The sequence below is a fragment of the Canis aureus genome, chromosome 13 (assembly GCF_053574225.1).
Source record: "Canis aureus isolate CA01 chromosome 13, VMU_Caureus_v.1.0, whole genome shotgun sequence".
Taxonomy (NCBI): domain Eukaryota; kingdom Metazoa; phylum Chordata; class Mammalia; order Carnivora; family Canidae; genus Canis; species Canis aureus.
Window position 1 is genome coordinate 51,982,394 of NC_135623.1, and position 24,616 is coordinate 52,007,009.

The 24,616-nt window shown below is 37.5% G+C and overlaps 1 long non-coding RNA gene across 1 annotated transcript in view; it reads right to left on the bottom strand.

The window, feature by feature from the left end:
- The window catches only part of LOC144282506 (uncharacterized), a 60,028-nt gene that overhangs the window by 15,323 nt on the left and 20,089 nt on the right, over nt 1–24,616 (bottom strand). The window contains exon 3 of the long non-coding RNA XR_013350959.1: nt 15,254–15,443. This is a non-coding gene — a long non-coding RNA (uncharacterized LOC144282506). The remainder of the gene's footprint in view (nt 1–15,253; nt 15,444–24,616) is intronic.

Below are 24,616 nucleotides of genomic sequence, written 5' to 3' on the forward strand. Positions count from 1 at the left end.
CATTCATTTGGGGAACATAAAAATTAGTGAAAGAGAATAAAGGGAGAGAAAATTAGTGAAAATATCACTGAGGGTGACAAAACATGAGTGACACCTAATTCTGGGAAATGAACAAAGGGGTAGTGGAAGGGGAAGAGGGCAGGGGGTTGGGGTGACTGGGTGATGGGCAATGAGGGGGGCACTTGGCTGGATGAGCACTGGGTGTTATGCTATATGTTGGCAAATTGAACTCCAATAAAAAATTTTTTTTAAATAAATAAAAAAAAATCTATCTACTATCACCATGTTTGACAATATTCATAGAATAATTATTAATAAAGCTGTACTTTTCATTTTTAAAGATTTTATTTATTTATTTATTTATTTATTTATTTATTTATTTATTTATTTGAGAGAGAAAGAGCAAGTGAGAGAGCATAAGCAGAGTGTGGGGAGGGAGAAGCAGGCTCCTTGCTGAACCCTATGCAGAGCTCGATTCCAGTACTCTGTGATCATGACCTGAGCTGAAGGCAGACACTTAACAGACTGAGCCACCCAGGCAGCCTTGAATAATTTTATAATGTGCACTTAGTATTTGCTTGGAATTTGGAGAATAGGGGTAATGTGATACAGTAAAAGCAAGGTTGGCTAAAGTCCCACTGCACCTTTCCTTCTGTCTGGCCAGCTCCTACCTGGGGCAAGGCTTCCCATTTCCTTCTCAGCATTACCCCCTGTTTCCATTTGAGCCACTGACTCAACCCCACTGAACTGACTCTACTAATCTACTTTCACTGCTTACTGGTTTTGTGTGGTCTCTTTGCTTCCAGACTTCCAGCCATTAGCCATATTTGTTTAAATAGCAATTTTAATTTAGTAGTTAGAAATGATTACTTTTGAAATAAAATTGCCTAATGGGATACATTTAAACTATACCGTCTCTTACAACACTTGTAGTAATACTAACACATGAGAGCCATGGATTATGGTTAAAGAATCAAATAAATTGAGAATAATGAAATAAGGGTTTACAAAAGTATGATTTGGTTAAAGGAAACAGAGATAATCCCTCACTGGATTTTTACTATAGGATTTCTCACTTCTCAAGAGTGACTTATCTTTCTTTCATGAGCCTAAAAAACCTGGAGCTTGCAAGTGCCTCAGGCAAGTGAGTTTGAAGGTCTTCTTCGAGATTGAATGAAAGATAATAATCAAAATCTAGGTCAAGATACTATTTATTCTATAGAGAATTGCTTAAGCTAATGCTTTAAATTTAAGTCAGAACACATTTTAATATATGATTCATAGCATGCCTATCAGATTTTCTTAATGACTGCACACATTGTAATCTCATTCAGACTATTTTACTTTGAGCAATTTTCTAACATCAAGTAGTACAGCCATTAAATTATCATTACAAAGATATCAAACTTCCGTCATTGCATCTAACTATTTCTCAAGACACAGGTATGCAGTATAAGTCTGAAAGCTTTAGAAACTTCAATATAGTTTAAAGGAGAGAGAGAATGAAAACAAAGGCTCTATGGTAAAAAAAAAAAACAGTAAAGAAAATATAGTGAAAAGGAATAGAAAAAGTGGCAAGGAAAGTGGATCCAGTCTGATGCATGATAAGGAAAGTTTACCTTTGGGGAACCAGAAGGAAGTCACTGCTAATTATCATCAGCAATAGCACAGGCATATTAAATTTTATAATCACTATAAAAATATAAGGAGTGAAAAAAATTTGAGAATAGAGCAACAAAATTTTATAAAGTTGTGAACAATTGGTGGGAAAAATAATTACCCATCATAAATGCTATTCTATGGGAAAAATGAAGATACGCTGCATATATTCTGCATTTCAACAAAATCATCCTAGTTTGTACTACATAACCAGTGAACATTTGGCATTTAAGAGTATATAAATGAATTACATTAAGTACTTTACTTTGAAAGTTTCTTTTATCTTATCAATTCATTCATACAATTGATTATGAATACTGGTTCTATAGAAATAATATACATCATATCATTAAAGAAATTAGGATAAAGTCAAAGTGAGTCCCAAAAGACTCAGAGGCAGCTACCCAGCAAATATCCAGAAAATAAGAAAACAGATCAAAATTGCATTCTCAAGCTAAAGACTCCATAAAGCAATAGGACTGACTGTCTGGAAGAAAACAATAAAGTGTTAAAAGAGATAGAAATAGCATATTTGAGTTCTGTTCGAGTAAGAGTTAGCACTTGCATACCCGAAAGTCTACAGATGCTAAGGAGGTGGATTGGATAGCCAGAGCTCTGAACTGTGAGATGAAGGAGTTATTTATATTAAAGTTCACACACTCAGCAGTGAACTTGGAAGAAGAGGCCACCTCTGATTAGTCCTTGAAAACAAGGAAAATGAAGTATGGCAGCAGTAACTGGCTAGAGGTCTATAGGGAGGTTAGATCACATGAAGGAGCAAAGGATTAATGAGAACAAGACCAGGTTTCTGACTCTGTTTTATGACCCAAAAATTTCACTGAACTTCCAATCAATTTTCTCATAAACTGATGACTAATGGTCACAAGGTTAGATGGTATAAGGACTCTTAGTTGCTAATGAATTTTTCTAACTGCCAGTGGCTCAATGGAAGTTTTCTAGGCAAATGGAGATCATCCAGTCCAAATTACAATTGAGGAATTGAGGTCCAAAGAGATGATATGATTACACAGCCAAAGATGGGGGTAGGTCAACCAACTCTTTAAAAGGCCAAGCCTTTCTCTGGCACACTACAATAAAGACAGCATGTCATCTCTCATTCAGAGACAAGATGGATTATTAAAATTTACAAGTAAGCCCTGAACTGCCTTTTCAGCTAACACGTCTGACTTTCCTCTAGCTAAATCAGAGTAAATCACAGAGAAATAATAGAACACAATTGACTTAAGTTTCATCTCCTTTTATTTCCTCTTTTCTTCCTTATGGAGTTGTGACTGAACAATGAAATGGCCAAAAATCAAAAAGCCCCAATGTAGCTGAGCATTGACACTAACATTTATTTGGTAGAGATAAAAAGCCCTCACCACATTGTAACATCTCAAAGAACCCAACCGAATCTGAACCCGGCAGAACAATTTCTCTGGAATACAATGACTTGCCAGCTACGCCCCAGAATCCACTGAAGCTTATTATATGAAACTGAGGCACTATGCCTCTTTTGATGAAAGGAATAGTAACCTCAAATACAAATGGCCTGCTGGTGAGATGTTCCTGCGCATGACTCTGTTTGCCTTCCCATCTTCTGCACTGGACAAATGTAGGCAACAGATGATCTTTAGACTGGGCAGAGAAGAAAGTATTCCTCTCCACTTCTGAGCACACATGCATGCACACTCACACACTCTCCTGAGGAGTAATCAGCCCATTTCATTCTGAAGAACTGTCATTCAGTCCACACCAATCTATACAAATGTCAACGGGGAAAGTTCTGGAGTGTTTTCCTGAGACAGCTGGCTTACACCCACCACCTTTCCTGTGCTCACAGCCTGACTCCTGGTGGTGAAAGCCTCTGTGGCCGTTGTTGAGCCCATCTTCCTGGACTCTACTTTAGCTCCAGGTCCCAGATGATCCCAGCCCCAGATGATCCCAGTCCCTTGGTCTTTATTTTTTTTTAAGAATTTATTTATTTATTTCAGAGACAGAGAGAGAGAGAAACCACAAGCATGAACAGGGAGAGGGGCAGAGGGAGAAGCAGACTCCCTGATGAGCAGAAAGCCCAATGCAGGGCTCCATCGTAGGGCCCTGAGGTCATGACACTTAACTGACTGAGTCACCCAGGTTTCCCATCCCCTAGTCTTTAAAACCAACTCCTCCCAGCCTTCCAAATGCCTGTCTGTTCTTGTGACCCAGCCTCTATCTAGAGTTATCAGTCATTTCTCTTACCTTATTTCCCTTATTAGAAACGACCAAGAGAAAATTTCTGATTTTGAGAGCAATGGACAGAAAAACTGAGGAAGAGGAAGACAGCCAAAAAAGGTCTGCCCTGAACATGGGATACCTAAAAAATCAACCCCATCTCCCTGCAAAGGTGAATCTTCTGGTGCCTCATTGCCTGTATCTTTGAGTATCTCCTTCCTGGCTGTTTTTGGTGCAGATTCTAGGAAGGATGGGCCACATATAAGAATAGAAAATCGATTATTTCCCCCAAATGATCCATTTCTGGGTGTTGTTGCATGAATGTAAGTTCTCTTTGTTGAAAAGCTTTATGTATCAATCTATTAGGATGGTGTCATGTAACTTGATATCAAATCCATTAGCCAAAAGAAAGATACCGATTTAATTTGCCTAGCAGATATGGTAATGTTCAATACCTTATTCAGACCCGTTGGGAACATGAGCAATGGTCAAAGACACCACTGTGTGTTTCAGACCCAGCATCAAGGCTCCCAAGGGATGGAGGTTTCAGACCCAGCATCAAGGCTCCCAAGGGATGGAGGCAAAGCTGAGGCTGAAACCCAGCCCTTTTCCATTTGCCTGCCTTGGGCTCTAGACAGGGCTGCAATCCCCGAAGAGAGGGGGACACTTTTTTTAAAAAAAATTTCTTTCTCTTTTTCTAGAGCCTGATCCTGGGAAATTACTTTTTTCTTTATTTTTTTCCTCTAAAGATAAAACTATGTTTGATTGCTTGACAAGAGTACAGTGTATGGAAGGTGCAAGATTAGTAATTTAGCTCAGATATTTATGAGTAATGGGGCTGAGTGAAATCAACAGTAAGTTTTTTATAAAGTCCCTCATTGCTTCAACAGTAACAAACATGGAATGGACACTCCCTGTGAACCAGGCACTGCACTGAGAACTTCTTCATGTCATATGTCGTAATATATACCCTCAACAGTCTCTTCAACAAGTCACCACTATTATTTTCTCTTTTAGAGGTGAGATCATCGAGTCGCTGCATTTTGCTCCAAGTTTTGTTGTCCAATCTCAGGAGAGAGTATATCTGTTCATTTTTGAAGACTAACACTGTAAAAAATAATATCTTCTTTCCATGAAATGGTGGTACCACGATGAGAATCGAAAAGTCATCATTTATTTTATGACAAGTTATGAAACAAATGACACTCTTGGTCCTTTTATGTTTTTACTAAGTGTCCCATCTTTACCCTGCCATTTTATGCTTTTCTGAGTGACAACTAAAGTGTAGTACATGTACATATTTTAGGTGCCATGAGTGTGTATCTGAACATAAAACACAACATGACATTCTTAGAATAGAGATTATTTCAGATCAGTTATCCACTATTACCTTTTTCCTTTCGATCCAAATTCCTTCTTCTAGTTCTAATGCTGAGAAGTAGAGGTACTTAAAAGAGATTTTACTATCAAGTATTTATGATATTTATCTTTTCATGTCAAGCCTTCTATTTTAAAATAAGTATCCAAGTATCTTCATGCCTTTTTTTTTTCCTTTTCAGGATTCTGATGATTATTAGTTTTATGCGTCAACTTGATTAGGCCACAGTACCCAGATTTTTGGTCAAACACCAGTCAAGCTATTTCTGTGAAGGTATTTTTCCACATAAGATTAATGTTTAAATCAGTAAACTTTGAGTAAAGCACATAAGTGAAAAGACTGAAGTCCCTGGAGGAAGAATGAATTTTGCCTCCAATCTCCCTTAGGACTTGATAGAAGCGCAAACTCTTCTCACTGTAGCATTCCAGCTGTTCTCTCTTTAAGTCTCAGGCTGAATTCATAGGTTTTCAGGATGATTTGAAAGTTATGTAGGTAAGTTGGTGGGGACAGGTGACTTGGGGACCCTACTCTTCCGCCATCTTGCCCCGCCTCCAAGAAATCTCCTTAAAATAAATCTATCTCTGGTCCCTCTGTCTCTCCTTTCTCTCTCTGTCTCTACACACACACGCACACACACACACAAGCACACACAATATACACAGGTGCGGGTGCACGTTTCTGGAGTTCTATTTCTCTGGAGAACCCTGACTAACACAATTGGTGTATACACCAATATATGTTGGTTTTCAATTCTGGCCTGGCAGTATGCTGTCATGTTATTGCTTACCCTTGTTTTCATTAAGAAGACCACAAAAATTCCAGTGGAGGCCATGTCCACATTTCTTATAAGTTGTGTGAATATAAGCATCTCTTATTAATTGCTGTTGATTAGCCAAAAGGCAAATATTTAATTAAACCTTGAGAGATAATAAAATTGCACATGAATTATCTATCTAAGAGCACATAGGTCTGTACATTTCATTAAGATGATTTAACTAATAATCATGTCTCTTACACCCAGTCTTTGTTTGAGCAGGTTGATTCTTTCCTGGATGTTGTTTTCTTTTTTCTCTGAAGTTCCCTAGAGAGACAGTGTTGTTTTTTTTCCTAGTCATGTTTGTTGATTTGTATTTACTTTGCTTCTTATCTATGTCCCATTAGAAGCTCTGCTGATCACATCACAGATGAGCACTTTTGTTTATTATACTAGAAATTGTACACTCAAGAGAAATCATTGACTGGACTGAATGATAATGAATCCTCAGAAGAGAAAAGATTTAGCTGGCAGTTAAAGCAAAATTCAGTTTTCCATTGGTTTTCTTACATACTTCTACTTCCTAGGGTTTTCCTTGGGACAGAAGAAATCCACAGGACAAGGGGGTTAGTTCCTCTGGTATTGGTTGAGTGGGTTTTGAAAACGTACTTCAAGTACAGACGCAGGCTTTTATTTGGTTATTAAAGAAGCAGTACAAATCTAAACATCTCCTGTGTGCCTGCCTAGGACTGAAAAGAAGCAGCTTCCAGATCTTCAATACAGGGCATGTCAGATTGTTCCTGAAGAGATGAGGCAGGAGGCTGCTAGCGCGGTCACCTAGACCGAGCCACCAAACATGGGGACCAAACCTTGTTAAAAGGCTGTTAAATTATGTCTTTCTCTTTTTTTAAATGAACTGTCCTTTGTTTTATGGTAGTGACAGTTAAGAGTAGGATATGTGTGTGTTTAATGGTCTCACTTTGTAGTAAAAAGTTTGAAGCTCTATGTTGGATCTACTCAGTCTTTTAGAAAATATCTCAGAATCTTTTCATAAAATCCAAATGCCTGGAAGTGCTGGCTGATGTACCAGTTTTTTTGCTTCTCTTTGATGCTACTGTCTCCGAATTCTGGTTACTCTTCTGATGTTGCGACAATGTATTTCTGTGCAACGAACGCATGATTGTTTGTCATCTCTATGGCACAGAGCACTGATCTCTGTGACCAGATGGCACTACTGGAGCGCTTGACACAAAGTTGTTAAAGATGTTCTCCTTTAATGAGACAGAGCTGGAACAACCCAAGAAACTGCACACACGCTTCACTGGCACAGCAGTTGCTTCTCATCTAAATGAAACTGCTAGGAAAACCGAGACTATGCACTACAGAGAGGCTGTAAGGGTTGTTCACACAACATGGGTCAGTGTCTGGAGGTCTGCAGAATGAGGAGAATGAAACCATTAACTGGGCTGAAAAATACCCTGCCAAGGCTCTGAGGTATTACTCTGAATAAGTGCAGGAGTAACCCACTTTGCTCACTCCAGCAAGGAGTTACTTTGTATTGTGTTTCTCTAATTATGCATGCTACTCCAATTATATTAATAATAAAGAAGCCTTCCTACATAAAGATAGCACAGATGTATTTAAAATTATTTTGGGCATAGGATTCTTGGGATTGTTAGAAGAATGCTCAAGAAAAAGACCACCTAAACTTGTCCTAATTACAAAGCTACCAATTTTATTTAAAAAATCATTCACCACAATCAAGTGGGATTTATTCCTGGGGTGCCAGTGTGGTTCAATATTGGCAAATCAATGTGACACACCGCATTAATAAAAGAAAGAATGACAACCATATGATCATTTGAATAGTTGAAGAAAAAGCATTTGACAAAGTACAATGTCTATTTATGATAAAAACCCTCAGCAAAGTAGATTTAGAGGTATTTGTCTTTTTCTGACTGGATTATTTCACTTAGCATAATACTCTAGCTCCATCCATGTCCTTGCAAATAGCAAGAGTTCATTCTTTTTGATGGCTGAGTGATATTCCATTGTATACATATGTCACCTCTGTATCCATTCATTAGTCAGTGAACACTTGGACTGTTTCTGGAATTTGGCTGTCGTAGATAATGCTGCTATAAACAACGAGGTACATGTATCCCTTTGAATTAGTATTTTTGTATGCTTTGAGTAGGTATCTAGCAGTGCAATTGCTGAATCATAGAATAGTTCTCTTTTTAACTTTTTAAGGAACTTCCATACTGTATTCCAGAGTGCCTGCACCAGCTTGCATTCCCAATAAAAGTGCAAGAGGGCTCCCCTTTCTCCACATCCTCCCCAACACCTGTTGTTTCTTGTGTTGTTGGCGTTAGCTGTTCTGACAGGTGTGAGGTGACATCTCATCATAGTTTTGATTTGTATTTTCCTGATGATGAGTGATATTGAGCATTTTTCATATATCTGTTGTCTTCTTTGGAAAGATGTTTATGCATGCCTTTTGCCCATGTTTTAATTGGATTATTTGTTCTTTGGGGATGTTGAGTTTTATAAGTTCATTCTATATTTTAGATACTAATTCTCTATCAGATCTGTTTTTGCAAATACCTTCTTCCATTCCATAGGATGCTTTTTACTTTTGTTGATTGTTTCCTTCACTGTACAGAAGCTTTTTATTTTGATGTCCCAATATTTATTCTTGCTTTTGTTTCCTTTGCCTCAGGAGGCATATCTAGAAAGAAGTTGCTATGGCTGATGTCAAAGAGGTTACTGCCTGTATTCTCTTCTAGGATTTTTATGGTTTCAGGTCTCACATTTAAGTCTTTAATTCATTTTGAATTTATTTTTGTGCGTGGTGTAGGAAAGTGGTCCAGTTTCATTCTTTTCCATGTAACTGCAACACCATTTGTTGAAGAGACTGTCTTTTTCATAGTGCATATTCTTCCCTGCTGTGTGGAAGATTAATTGACCACTAGTTGTGGGTTCATTTCTGGGTTTTCTATTCTGTTCCCTTGATCATATTTCTCTGTTTTTGTGCCAGTACCACACTGTCTTGATCACTACAACTTCGTAACATAACTTTAAGTCCAGAATTGTGATGCCTCCAGTGTTGCTTTTCTTTTTCAAAATTACTTTGGCTCTTCTGGGTCTTTGGTGGTTCCACACAAATTTTAGGATTGTTTGTTCTATCTTTGTGAAAAATTCTAGTGGTATTTTGATAGGGATCATATTAAATGTGTAGATTGCTTTGGGCAATATAGACATTTGAACAACATTTGTTCTTCTAATCTGTGAGCACGGAATGTTTTTCCATTTCTTTGTGTTATTTTCAATTTCTTTCATCAGTATTTTATAGTTTTCAGAGTACAAGTCTTTCATCTCTTTTGATAGGTTTATTCCTAGGTATCTTACTGTTTTTTTGGCACAATTGTAAATGTGATTGATTTCTTGATTTCTCTTTCTGCTGCTTTATTATTGGTGTGTAGAAATGTAACAGGTTTCTGTACGTTGATTTTGTATCCTGTGACTTTACTGATTTTGTGTATCAGTTCTAGCAGTCTTTTGGTAGGGTCTTTTGGGCTTTCTATAATAGAGTATCATGACATCTGAAAATAATGAAAGTCTTATTTCTCCCTTGTCAATCTGGATACCTTTTATTTCTTTTCCTTGACTGGTTGCTGTAGCTAGGATTATCAGTACTATGTTAAATAACAGTGGTGAGAATGGACATCCCTTCCTTGATCCTGATCATAGAGGAAAAGCTCTGTTCTTCCCTACTGAGGATAGTATTAGCTCTGGTTTTTCATATATCATCTTTATTATGTTGAGGTATGTTTCCTCTAAACCTACGTCGTTGAGGGTTTTCATCATGAATGGATATTGCACTTTGTCAAATCCTTTTTTTGATCTATTGAAATGATCATATGGTTCTTATCCTTCCTTTCATTAATGTGATTGATTTGCCAATATTGAACCACCCTTGCAACCCAGGAATATGTGGAGTTTAAGAAACAAAACAAATGAGCAAAGGGAAAAAAGAGAGAGAGAGGCAAACCAAGAAAAAGACTCTTAACTATAGAGAACAAACTGATGGTTACCAGGAGGAAGATGGGTGGAGGGACGGGTGAAGTAGGTGATGGGGATTAAGGAGGGCACTTGAGATGAGTACCAGGTGATGTATGGAAGTGTGGAATAACTGTATTATATACCTGAAACTATTACACCATATGTTAAGTAACTGGAATTTAAATAAAAACTTTTTTTCAGTAGTACTGAAATTTTTTAAAAGCTGCCAATTTTATGGGTTTGTTGTTTATACTGACTACCTCAGATTCACTTTACTAATTCACACTATATAATTAAAACTCATAAGATAATTCTTTTTATTGTCATAATTGTAACATCTTTGTGATTCACTCATTGATTCATTCATTCATCATTGAGTTTCTTTTATTAGTCAGGCATTGTGTTGGGTACTAGAGACACATAACAAAAGTGCAATGCAGTAATTAATCAACAGTGGTACGTCCTATTTCCAGGACAAGCTGGGATAGCTGATAGCTTATATTCATGGCAGATTGATAATCCACAAAAGGAAACCAACCCTAACCATCACCCTTTTTCTGTTCTTCTTTGCATTTGTCTTTAGGCAATACACTTTTTAATACTAAGATGATAGTTTACATTCCTTTATTTCCTGCCTCGTTCAAATCTTGAGGAATTCTGGCTGATTTAAAACATGGGGCTTACTAGACGAATAGGGATATATTGGCACTGCTGAAACACTATTCTTTGATTTACGATGCATAGAGAACCTGCTGCTAAATTATCTGGGTCTTGTTTGAAAGGAAACTCAACACAACCATAGTAGTCACAAATATACAAACATGGAAATAGAAGCGTAGGTGGAATTTTGGAGTGAAGGCTGAAGAGAGCTCGATGCAAGAGCTTGAACAATGCCAACAGTGGGGTGAATGCAGAGGAGAGCTGCTTTAAACACAACCCTAAAATTGCTACTGCAAGAGAGGACCAGAGTAAGCCTGAATGAAACCCGTAACCAGCTGAGAGCCTCTCAAGTTCAATGCAGAGACTTTCATTCCTGTGTGCAGTTATTTAGACTGAAAATGGAAACGTGCAACTGTGAGGCAGATCTCATTCATGCATAATTGAAACACCCAAGGGTAAAATAGCGAGGCACAATGGATGACATCTGATAAAAAAAGAGCAAGGAAAGAGAAGAAGTTCAAAACAAGATACAAGACCCTGGGGACCATAGAGAAGAATACCTGACATAGGCCAAATAATCTCAAATAAAAATATCCAAATTACCAGACAATGCAAATATAAAGACAAATGCACGGAAGAGACATGAGGATTGGGTAGGGAAAAATGCTTAGAATACAAAACATTCAAGGGATGAGTCACTGGTGAGTGAGACTCTTATTCTAACAAAATGCAACCATAATATGTGGTATTCTCATATACCTAAGAACTAAAGAGAATTAAACTAGCATAGGATTCATTGTCTTTAAAGAAGCTATATTCTAAATGACTATAGGTTTATATGTATAGAACTATAGACCATATATATACATAAATATTAAAATTTTTTTATTTTACTGGAAGAGCAGCAGTGTGTGTGTTCACGTGTGTATCTGTATAGAGTTGGTTTCCTACTAAGGAAGAATAAATACCATTTCATTAGAGAGATTTGCAGCAAAGTATTGTGGCAAGTATTTTAAAAATAAAAGTCACAAGTAAGTTGTGACCAGTATTTTAAGGATTAAAAATGACTGGCTAGGAAACAATGAACAGGTAATGTGGCTGTCTTGTCCATTTTTCTTGCAAACTCACAGACATTTTATTGACTACCTATCATGGACCAGGCACAGTTATAGATACTCTGGACTATTCCATTTAATCCCCACAGAAGTTTCCTAGAAAGGCCTTATTGCTCCCATTTTAGCAACCCACTAAGGTTCAGAGAAATTAAGTCCCAGAATCTTGTCTGAAAATCAACCCAAAGTCTTCCCATGACACAACACCCCCATTCCCTTAGAGGGATGAGAAGAAAGGCTGAGTACAAAAGTTGGCTCACAATGCAGCCTTTCTAGTGTTGGTCTTGAAATACTTATTTGCTCACATGATGTAAGTATTAAACGAAGTTAATATTACAAAACTATAGCTTCATTTATTTCCTTTTTTAGGAAAAAATAGGAGGCTTTTTTTTAATGATCCTGAAGATCCAGTTCTTAATTTAGGTCCATGTCCTGCTCACATTCTTATCCCTTGCAATGAGAAGAAACTGAAAGAGCTGTATCCCATACCAATGGGAACATGAGCAAGATGTAGGGAAACGATCCATGCCACATACCCTAGGATTTGACCATATATATCCTCATTAACTAAGAAAGTAGTAATGAGTCACATATTTTAAAGATGACTTAAAGTCATCTAACTTAATAACCTTAAAAGATAGTTATATACTTGAAAATTCAAAAAACAAGAAGTCACAGTTTCTGCTATCCAGGGACTCAAATGCTTCATAGGACACATGGGCAATCAGCATAACAAATATTGGAGAAGACAAAGATGGTCCAAGGCTTGGGTTCATTCAGCTTCCAACACACGCACTTTGAGTTTGTATCCATAAAAAATGTTGATACCGCTGCTCTTTTCTGGTGATTTACAAATGGCTTTGTTTTCACGAATCATGGTTTCAGGGTCACCTGGGTGACTCAGTAGTTTAAACATCTGATTCTCGATTTTGGCTCAGGTCATGATCTCAGAGTTGTGGACTCAAGCCCCCAGTTGGGTTCTGTGCTTAGCACAGAGTCTGTTTGTCCCTCTCCCTATGCCCTCCCCCCTCCCCAAGCTAGCACTTTCAAATAAATAAATAAATAAATAAATAAATAAATAAATAAATAAATAAATAAATAAATAAAGCCTTGAAAAGAAAAAACAATCACGGTCTCAGATTCTGGAGGACCTGTTAAAGTACTATAGAAAAACTGGTCTAACTCTGTCATAGATGTGGAAACCGAGGTTCAGGGGAGCAAAATAACCTACTAAAGATAACAACGGACAGCTAATTTACTTAAAAAACATCTCTGAAAGTAAATATGTTACACTGAAAGTCTTGAAAATGAAACTTTTAGTTGGAAATCAAGGCTAACTAAACCAAATAAAAAACTGAACTGGAGGAATCAGGTAACCATGGTTCTAGTATGATCAATAGATTTTGCAGCCTGGAACATATTGCTTAACCTCACTGGTGGCTGGCTCTCCCATCTGTGAAAGGAGGTATAAGGAATTAATGATCTCTGTGGTCATTTCCAGCAACAGGATACCGGGACTTAATGATTCTAAATTCATATTCATCATCATTCTCCTTCCAATTTCACAGTTCTTCTTCCAATCCTTCTTTCTTCTTTTTGAATTAATTTTTCTTTAGAGGTGTCTGTGTCTCATATATTTGCATTGCAACTGGGAGGGCCAAAATCATTATAATGACTCATTGCCTTTTCCATTTTACATAAGGTCTTTAAGGAACTGGAGCCAGAATGAGACTAGAATTGATGTGTTTAAACATTCCCCTATTGCTTCCTTTTCCCTGGCAAACATATCCCACCCAACTTTGTCTGATTCGTAATCTGTTCGATTGGGACCTGACAACATCAAATCTGCCTGGGTATCTAATAATTTTCCTACCCCTTTCCCACCCAAAGTGACTTGTGCAAATAAACTTTGGCTTCCTGAGGATGAAGTCCCCACATTGGGGTCTGAATCTGTAGAAGTTGTTCTAATGGTAGCAATTCCAAGTCAGATAAAAAGGGAACCTATGGTAGTGTCCTCATCTTATGAAACTTGAATTTTCTCATTCTCAAAGGAAAAGTGAAGAATGAACTTTTTGCACAGAATACACAGACCCTGCAATAAAGTAAAACCAAAGCCAGTTTTAATGCTCTCCTGCCTTCTTTACATCCAGTGAGGGCATCCTCAACCAAAAGAGATGAAAGGGTTCTGATTCCTTTCTACTAGGGAGACTGAAAAACAACTCCAGGGCCCTGGAGGGATGGAGTAGATATGGTTCTAGCAACTTGAAGAACTCTGAGAAGTGGATTTTCTTTGTCTTGTCAGGAAAGAATAGCTAGCTGCCTCACCTGCCGGACCAGGTTCCTTTAGACTCCTGAGAAAGAACCATGAGATACTTCCTTTTATGAGAGTGGAGTTATTGCTCACTTGATAAGCAGCCAGGCCTTCAGTGGCTGAGCTACCTACAGTCAAGTGTTCTCCCTCACCCTACCCTTGACCTCCTACCAATATAAGGGAGAAGGAGAGGCAAATAAAGATGGATTACTGATTTTTCTCATAAAGAGTTTTGAGCTTACTCTTTTTTCACCCAGTGTGGATGACAGCTTCTCTCTTTAACTGAGAACCATTTCTGCTTGAAAGATATTATAAATGCAAATAGTCTCTGTGAAGAATTGAATCATAGCATATCAGTGCTTCTCAACTCTGGATAGATACTCATTTATATATGCATCTGTGTACTGTTTCACCTAGGAGTTGCTTTCACTATTATTTTTTAATGTAAACACCCAGCCCCTACCTCAGTAGTATATATCAGAATATCCAGGGCTGATCCAGGTAGCTGTCAGCATTCATTATGTGTTCAAAAAATGTCTTTAATTAAAAAAAGTCTTTAATTGATAGATTTTATATTTATTTGGAGCTATCAAATTTAATATGATTAAGATCAAATGATTAGGGGCACCTGGGTGGCTCCGTGTTTGAGCGTCTACCTTTGGCTCAGGTCGTGATCCCAGGGTCCTAAGATTGAGCCCCGCATTGGGTTCCTGATGGGAGCTTGCTTCTCCCTCTGCCTATGTCTTTGCCTCTCTGTGTCTCTCATGAATAAATAAATAAAATCTTTTAAAAAAATCTAGTAATTCATTATGTATATGTTTATATTTTTTACTGGATTAAATTATCTATACTCCTTTGTGATTTTTTAAAATTCCTTGAAAAAAAGTTATTCATTAAGTCAAACACCCACTAAATGGAAAAGATTGTTCATTGCTGGTCCACTGATGATCATTGGTGGATATTGGTTCTTTAGGCAATCCAGCTCTAATAAAAATTCTACACTTTTTAAAAAGAATTCTATACAATTTTTAAAAATTGTTAAATGGATGCCAACTTCCAAAGTAAGGAGATAGCAATGCTACAAAACAGTAGATGCTTACCTGCAGCTTGTAGAGAGTCTATAGTGGTAGAAGCCCTTGGCTTCTTGTCCCATCCTACCAAAGGCAAACATGCCTGGTCTAAGAAGTCCACCCGAGGTCCAAGGCAGTCAGGCCATCACTTTTTGGAAAAAGGCTTCTGGTTAAAATTATCTAATAGATAATATCCACATTTACATATTGAGAGCTCAATCTGCAGTGGGAGAGAGGAAATACAGGAAATGAAGTGCAGTGAGTAAGAAGGAATGGACATTTTTAAGGGCAGCTGAAAAGATAAGGGGAAATGATAGATTTAAATGGGTGGCTCAGTCAGCTGAGTGTCTGGTTCTTGATATTGGCTAATGTCATGATTAGGGTTGTGGGATTGAGCCCTGCATCAGACTCCATGCTCAGCATCGAATTGAGATTCTCTCTCTTCCTCTCCTTCTGTTCCTCTAACCGCCCCCTCTAAAAAAACCATAAAGACCACTTTAGGAGTCCACTGATAAACTGTCTTAGATCTATGGGGAATATTATAAACTATAATTGATCAATATGTTATAGTATTACATTGCAAAATGATACCATAACAAATGATAATGACTTTCAAAGTTTAATTTAAAAAAAAAATACAATGTTGAAATAAGATTGAAACCTCATCTCATTTAAGTGGACAATAGTCTACTATAAAAATTCTGTAAATTAATAGAAGCAATAGTCAGAAAAGAGGAAAATTTACAAAAATAACATAAAAAATCAAATGATTATACTCATTTATTTACTTATTGTGGATCCGACTTAATGATATATCTGCTAGCCTTGAGGTTGCTTGGGAGTAGAAATTGCTTGAGTTCTTGATTTGGACAAAACCGCAGCTGAATCTCACTATATATGTTGTCTGGGTAAGTTGTATATCTTTCCAGAGACTCAGGTAACTATCATAAAATAATAAATAATAAGTAGCTGACTCCCAAATGTGATTAGCTACCTTCAATGCTTTGGTTATTTTCCTGCCTATAATTTCCTTTTTTTTTTTTTGCCTTGTGACCCCCAACTCCTAAGCTTACAACAGATTCTTTTGACCAGTTTTCCATGTAGACCAGTGACCTATAATCATAACCTGGCATTAATGCTGGCTGTGGAAAGGCAAGCATTAGTAGAGAAGGACTCTTCCCCAAAGAAAAGGAAGGGCCAGGACTACCAAGAATTTTTTCCTTCTTTGTAGTAATGTGTGTGTGTGTGTGTGTGTGTGTGTGTGTGTGTGTGTGTATGTCTTCAGGTAGAGGAGCCAAGTGGATTTTAGGAGTCCCAGAAAGGACTCTTACTTAATATTCTTCTGGAAGTCTGGCTTATAGCTGTGATTCCAGCTACAGCCTTATCTATGTCTGCCACTAGAATTCATAATACTGTAACCTTTTATTGACTCATTTATTTCTCAATTTTACAAAGATTCACTGACACATAATATACGCCAGACACAGTTATGGGCTTGAAAGGTGGAAAATTTAGTGGAGTAAAGGCCCACAGGCCACTATATTTATAAACTGAGTTGTATGAGGTTGAGTGCCTGCATAAAGAACTTGGGAAAAGAGGGAATACACTTGAAAGCTGAATCTATTGCTTCAGATGACCCACCTTCAGAGATTTGTATTTGAGCATTATGTAAAAAGAACTTGAAGCAAAAAGCTAAAGGAGCTATTATTATGTGACTACACGAGACACAGACATATGGGGCTACCTTAGTGTTAATATGTGATCCAGTGTTAGAAATGAAGACATTATTCTTATTACTGGGCAGACTGGCCTTAAATCACTGAAGACCCCAATGACTGTGTTCCTAATACTCTCAGGGAGTACTTAGTACTTTTGGTTTGGGTGTCAACATTATCATGAAGGGCACTAGGAACAATGGTCCTAGTGAGGAGGTTTAGATAAAATGAAAATGAAAAGGGCTACAGTTGGATAGAAGGACCAGAGTGGATGTATTATAGACTGTAACTAGCTAATCTCCACCTAAAAACGTGTAATATACTCCCTAAGGCTTTAGAAATCATGGAGTGAGATTTTTGCAAGGAGATGGGACAGTGCATGAACACACAGAATCAAAGCCAGTGAGATTAGAATCACAACTGTTAAAATGATCCTTTATCTGATGTAATGGTCATGCCTGGAGAACTGTTTACATCATTTGAATGAACAACATGTTACCATTCAGAGTTCAAAAGAATCTCATCAGTCATTTCAACTATAGTAAAATGTAGTTCCATCACAATGCTTTCCCAAAGTCAAGCAAGGACCCAAACTGCTTCTCTGTAGGAATGTGAGTTTTTAATGACATCAGAAATGTAGAAAGAGAAGGATTTTTGTTGCTGTGATTGTTTCTCTTTTTCGGGCACAGGACATAGGTCAAATCTACCTATACTAATAAATTACAAAGACCTACCCAGGCTTAACGTAGCAAAATGATGTGATGCGTCTGGGAGGGGAGATGCGTACATGAAGAAAGTTTTGAAAATGCCAAAAGGTAACTAGAAGGGCCTGGACAAACTTAAAAGCAGGCTTGTTGACAGTCTTCCTTGCCTCATCTTGACCGAGCACACTTCCCTTTCACTTTTCTCAGATGGCACTTCCTGCCACCCATCCTGTCCTCATCATCCCATTAAACCTGGGGTGCTGAAAATACAGCAAATGGAGGGAGACTTGAGTCCTGAACATGAGTCTCTGCCTTTCAGTCTTCTTCTACAGATTAGTTACATTTGACATAACCAGCTGGTCCTCACCTTGTACCTCCTCAATAAGAGCCACTGTAATTTATAAAGTATGTATATACTCTATAGGAGAAACAAAATGCCAACTCATTTAAAATATATGTTTTTAAATATGCTCCTTTCCATGATTAACTACTATTTGCCATGTACATGCAGGATATATGCAAAGCAATATATTGTTGGTTTAAAAAGGCAATTTGGCTTCTACTATGTTAATCCAAATGTTTCAATTAGTTTAGTGCTTTCATAATTATGTATAATTCAGTTTGCATTTATGCATGAAATGTTTATTTCCATAATTGTAACAAGCACTTAAATTAATTACATTCTAACCTCTTGATTCTATGGGCCAACTGTTGAGTCTTTTTGTTAATACTTTAAAGTCATGCCTTTTTATTTTTGAATTCCGCCCCCCATCCCTGTCTTTGATGTGTTGTTTCTTACCCTTGTTTGGAATTCTCTATAGAATATTCTCAGAATAATCTTACAGTTTTCTTTTATGACTGAAACTTTGCATTTTAACAGTTGTCTGGAGATAGTTTCTTCCTTGTGAAATATCAGTTTTAATAACAGGAAAAGAAAAATGCCATAAATCTGCACTAACCACATAAAGCTGAAGTCTCTAAGAGACTGATTAACATGGAGACTCTACACAGGTTTTTCAATAATTAGAGGCTGTGCTTGCATGGGGCCACGGCTGCTGTGGCCTTGAAGCCATTTCCCAGGGCAGCCAGCAATTATTACAGCCTGGAGTACATTTCTTATATTCTATGCCTCTAGCCATTGAAGCTGTTTTTAAATAAAGGTCTCTTAATTTCACAAAAAGTTAACATCACCTTGGATGAGCAACACTTTTCTGCTAATACCTTCACGACTTAGTTGGGAGAGAGCCCTCAGAGGGAAAGCAATTAGAAATTCCTAATTTGTTGTTCATCCACCCATAAAAGGTTAAGAATATTCTGGTCTCTGATTACAGGAACCGAGCAGAGGGCAGATCCAGCCTCCCGCAGTGCCCTAGCTAACTGCTTGCCCTATCAGCAAATGCCACTGAATGGTCTCTTCAGAGCGCGTGACCGAGTTGGCGGTTTTATTGTGGGTCTAAGTATTTGGTTTTGTTTTTTTCTTTTTGTCTCAATGAATTATAGATAGCAAATATCGTATGGAAAGGAATGTCATTTTTCCTTTTGGTATAGTGCTTAGCAAACCATCAGCATGCAGTAAATGCTGAATGTTAGCTGTCATGATTTTAGAGAAAAAAATCCACAGGATAGTTCATCACCTATGAGAGCTGTGCAGTTCTACTTTTTGACCCATAATTGCTTGTATGGTCTGGATGTAATAATGCAGCATTATAAACAATTATGAATCATGTAACTCACTGCAGTGTATTATTATTTTACTTGAATAAGGGCTGGTGAAATTGTGACTACACCATAAAACTCAACATAAGGCTTCTTTCTGCCTGATGGGGGCTTACTCTTAAACAGGCAATACATACTGTAAATGACAACAAGAAATTAATCTCATTGGTCAAGGTAATTGACTTGGCATTAGATTGTCCTTCACCTATTTTTCCTGTTCTGCTAACTCAATCGTTTAATTTAGCCAAATGGGTAAATTGAGTCAAGAACCAAAGTCTCTTTAAGCTGGAGAGGGCTAGGGAATGGGTCTTAATGAAGAATGGGAGAGGTAAAGAAAGGAGATGAAAGGATACTGATAAATCTAAGCAAACCCAAATGCTGCCAACCCTCTGGCAGTGCAGATGGACAATTCTGATATGAAAGAATCATGACTTGGCTTAAAGCTGAGCAAGCTGAATTGATTTAATAAAATATGGTCAGTTCAGCTGGCCTCATCATGTGAATATAGAAGAACTTCTGAAGCATCAATTTTTGAAAATTAAAATAATACATTACACACCACACTTAACACATTGACTATTAATGCCGTAAGCCCCAAACTAACAAATAAGTTTTAAGAAGATGGATTTCTGATTCTACTGCGTTTTGTGTTTAACTCTAAATTTTGATTTTATTTTGCAACATTTCTTTTTGAAAACACTGTAGTAATATATGTCTACATGTATATGTCATATAAAACAAGTGTCCTCAATGAACTGGATAACTAATTTTGATACATATTCCTATAAAGTGCACAAACTTCCTTTTTGTGTGTGCTACATTGATGATAGAATAGCTTCTCTAAGAAATATGGGCTCCTACTGCAGCTTCATTTGATCTTGCAGGTCATTTAACCTGTCTGTTCTTTAATTTCTATGTTTGTAAGATGGGGATAATATTCATTGTTCTGTCATAGTTGTTAAGAGATTAAATGCAGTAATGTGTATGATGTGTGTGCTGTGAGAACAATAAAGGGTTCTACGAATCTAAGAAATCATTATGATCCTATAGAAAACATCTTGTGTATACAAAAACAACAGTCAGTAAGTCAATATGAGTCAAAGAGGAAAGGGGAAGAGAAAATGTTACTGATTATAAATGGGTAACAATTTACTGTGTTGGTCTATATCTTTTATTCATTTTTCTCAGGTCCTAATGTTATAGTAAGAGAAACCAATTTTTGAAGTAGTCTTTGAAGTAAGAGTCTCAGGACCATAGCTCTCAATTCATAAACTGAGCAAAACAAAGGCAGTTGCTGGATAAACATAATCTGCAATTATAAGTCTTGTCTTTGAGAACAAGTTCACCCCTAAGCCACATTGATCCACTTCTTCACTGGTTGAGAAAGAAGCTCTTCTTGGTTTCTGTGGCCTTTTCTTCCTGTGATAGAACTCAGAATAGGTGAGTGAGAGGGGTGAAGTATAGCTCCCACTTCTGTTGTTGGTCTTGGGGCCATAACTGGGACTTTTCCTTCTTCTCTCCACTATACATCTTAATTCCCTTCACACTCAGCTCTTCTCTCAGCACGTCTTGGCAGTATATCTGGAATGTCTAAGCCCTTGACAAACTGTATCCTTTTTACTCTGGCTTTCCTGCAAGTGTCCATTCCCAAGTTACATTGGGAAAGGGGGAACCAGGTGGCATCCAAGTGGACCACCTGGGTTTCACATGCATTCACCTGCCTCTGTTGCGTAAAACAGCATTGCCTCCTCTTGCTGATCAGGGTCAATTACTTCCCCCAGTATGGTGACTCCTCTGTTGATCAGCTGTTTTCTTGGTATAACCAGTCCAAAGTATTCTGCTGGTAGCCATAGCTTGTAATTCAATGCTATGTCTTCTTGGGCACTAGGATTTCCAACCCCAAATAATCCAGAGTTATAGGAACAGAAAGCACAAAGCCATCAGTGTATCATCAGGAATCATGGTTAAGTAGGGCTAACCTGCTTCTATCCCTTAATGCCCCAACCTACCTCTCCTTTCCATGAGGAATATAGCATATAATCAATTAGTTTAATATGCAACATCATGGTGGCTAACATCCCACCCTTCACAGTGTTTCCATTGAGCTGGTCTCCAGTTGCAACTTTATAAGGCCATTCCAGTGTTGTATGACATCAGCTGCCTCTGGGTAGTATGATCCCATGATCTCAGATCCACTTCATTGTGAAGCTGGTCTCATGTTAGGCCCTGAAAGCGCAAACCCATACCTAGATTAGGTATCCATTCCTATGAACTCCTAACTCTTCCAGGATGACAGTGGCCCAATGTAGTTAATTTGTCATCAAGTAACCAGTTGGTCTCCACGAGAAATAGTGGCATATTGGGAATCCAGCTTTGGTCTCTGTGTTGGCAGGCTGGAACTTCAGGGCCAGCCATAGCTAGATTAGACTTGGTAAGTGGGAGTCAATGCTTTTGGGCCAGAAGTTACCTCCATCATTTGCCTATAATACCATCGTGTGCCTCAGGTAGTTGATAAATAAAGAGAGAGAGAGAGAGAGAGAGAGAGAGGCAGAGACACAGACAGAGGGAGAAGCAGGCTCCATGCAGGGAGCCTGACGTGGGACTCGATCCCGGGTCTCCAGGATCAGGCCCTGGGCCGAAGGTGGCACTAAACCGCTGAGCCACTGGGGCTGCCCCAAAAACTTTTTTAAAAGAAATTTCCAAGCTCATCCTAAAAGCAAGGGAAAAGGAGGAAAATCTAAAAACTAATTTTAAAAAAGAATAAAGTTGAAAGACTTATCATACCTGAATTCAGTAATACAATAATAATGATAGTGTGATGTTAACTTAAGTACAAACATATAGACAAATGGAATAGAAAATATTGGCCAAAAATAGATCCAAACTCATAAGGTCAATTGATTTTTAACATTAGGCCAAAGCGATGGGGGAAATCAAGGTCTTTCTAACAAATAATCCTGGCACAACTGGATTCCATTTGGAAAAATATAAACTAGACTCATACCTTATGCCATACATAGAAATTAATTCTAGATATGTAATAAACATAAAACAAACATGTTTCAAGAGTTTTTAGAGTATCTTCATGATTTGGGAAGTAGGCAGAGATTTCTTGGGAAGCATTATCATAAAAGAAAATTATCAATAAATTTGACTATAACAAAATTTAAAATGTTTGCTTATCAAAAATATATCACTTAGAGGGTGCCTGAGTGGCTCAGTCAGTTAAGCAGTGGACTCTTAATTTTGGCTCAGGTCATGAGGTCAGGGTCGTGGAATGGAGCCCGGCTTTGGGCTCTGTGTTCAATGTGGAGTACTTGAGATTCTCTCCCTCTCCCTCTGCCCCTCCCTCTCTCTCTGTCTCTCAAAGTAAACAAATAAAATCTTAAAAACCACACATACACACTACTTAAATGGGGCACCTGGGTAGCACAGTTGGCACATCAGACTCTTGGTTTCAACTCAGGCTGTGATCACAGGCACTGATCGCAGGGCTTTGAGATCGAGCCCCACCCATGTCAGGCTCCGTCCTCAGTGTGGAGTACGCTTGAGTTTTTCCTCTCTTTCTCTCTCTCTCTCTGCTCTTCCTTCCCATGCACATTCTCTCTCTTTCTCTCTAAAATAAATAAATCTTTTTAAAAATCACTTAGAAAATAAAAAGGTAAGCCATAGAGCACGCAAAAATCTTTGTGATAGATTATCTGAAAACAGGCTTGAATTTAGATGTAGAAAACAATGCCTACAAATCAATAATTAAAAAACAAACGTCCCAGTTTAAAAATGGGCAGGTCTTAGACATTTCACAAAGGAAGATGTAAGAGTGTCCAATAAACTCATGAAAAAGTGAACGTCATTGCTCATCAGAGAACTGCAATTTAAAACCACACAAGATAGGACTACACTCTCATAAGAATGGGTAAAAATTAAAAGAGAAAAATTAACCACACTAAATATTCATGAGGATTTGGAGAAACTAGAACTCCTATATACACTGTTGATGGAAGTACGACATGTGATTGCACAACCACTTTGAAAAAAATTTTGGCTGTTTTATATAAAGCTGATCACTTATCATATGATTCAGCAATTCCAATCATAGGCATTTAGAAATGAAAACACATGACCAAATAGCAAGGCTATTTTTTTTTACAGGCATGAGCATGTAAAATATTTTGATTTATGTGTTTTTGTATGAATTCAACGACATATTCTGGCTATTTCCCCTACTATTTTTAGTGAGTTTCTTAGATAATTTATTTATACTATTATTAAACTCCATTTGGTCCACTACCTGCAACCTAAAATTATCCGCTGACACTAAGTTGCGGTTTCGTGATCACCAATATCTGATACCAAATGTTTGTGTCTCTCTGTTGACACCTTCTCCTCACTCTGACTCCCTCTCTGGAGACTTTATTTATACCGATGAAATGCATGACAATATTGCCACAGTTTAAAATCGTTTTTTTGTGTTGTTTCACTTGATTTTACTTTAAACTACTTGCTATCCAGGGTCTATTACATGAATAAGACATTTTCAAACTGCATCTTTATTTGCTTACATGATACACTTTGGAGACTCAGAACCTATTTAGTATCACTTTAACTCAAAGATCTAGATAGAAAATACACACACCTTTGTACTGGTATTTGCCTGGTGTCTACAGATAAATATAATATGTATTTGCCTTATCAAAGGAACTAACCTAACACAATATAGAAGATGATGACCCAATGAAAAGAAAAATTGTGCAGGTACAAGTATATGCCAAGTGATAGGGGGTTTTATGTAAATTTTTAAAATGTTTATTCATTAACCTTAGAATGTATTAATGGAGTATCCACAAGGCAACCACACATCATCCAATCAGTAAAATTGCATCCTTGTATAAATTAGGAGTCTACTTTCATAGATATATATTTTAGTGAATATGTGATGTCAGCATTCAAATTTGCTTTAAAACACAGGGACATAATCCTAGAAGTTATGATATAACGGGGCACAGGATGAGTAGGTAGTTTTATTTAGAACAGCAAGACAAAGTATATGGACACTTAGAACAAATGCCTGAGGAGCAGTAAGGAAGTTAGAAATAACTTTCTGTCTTTGTCTTAAAATGTGTAACACAATATTATTTAAGATAAGTCACCAAACTGTCCAAAAGCTAAGGATTTAACTTTTACGTTCCTTCTCTCTGTTTCAAACTGTTGATGAAATAAGTTCCAAGTGGCAGAAAAATTTTTTCAAAACCAAATGC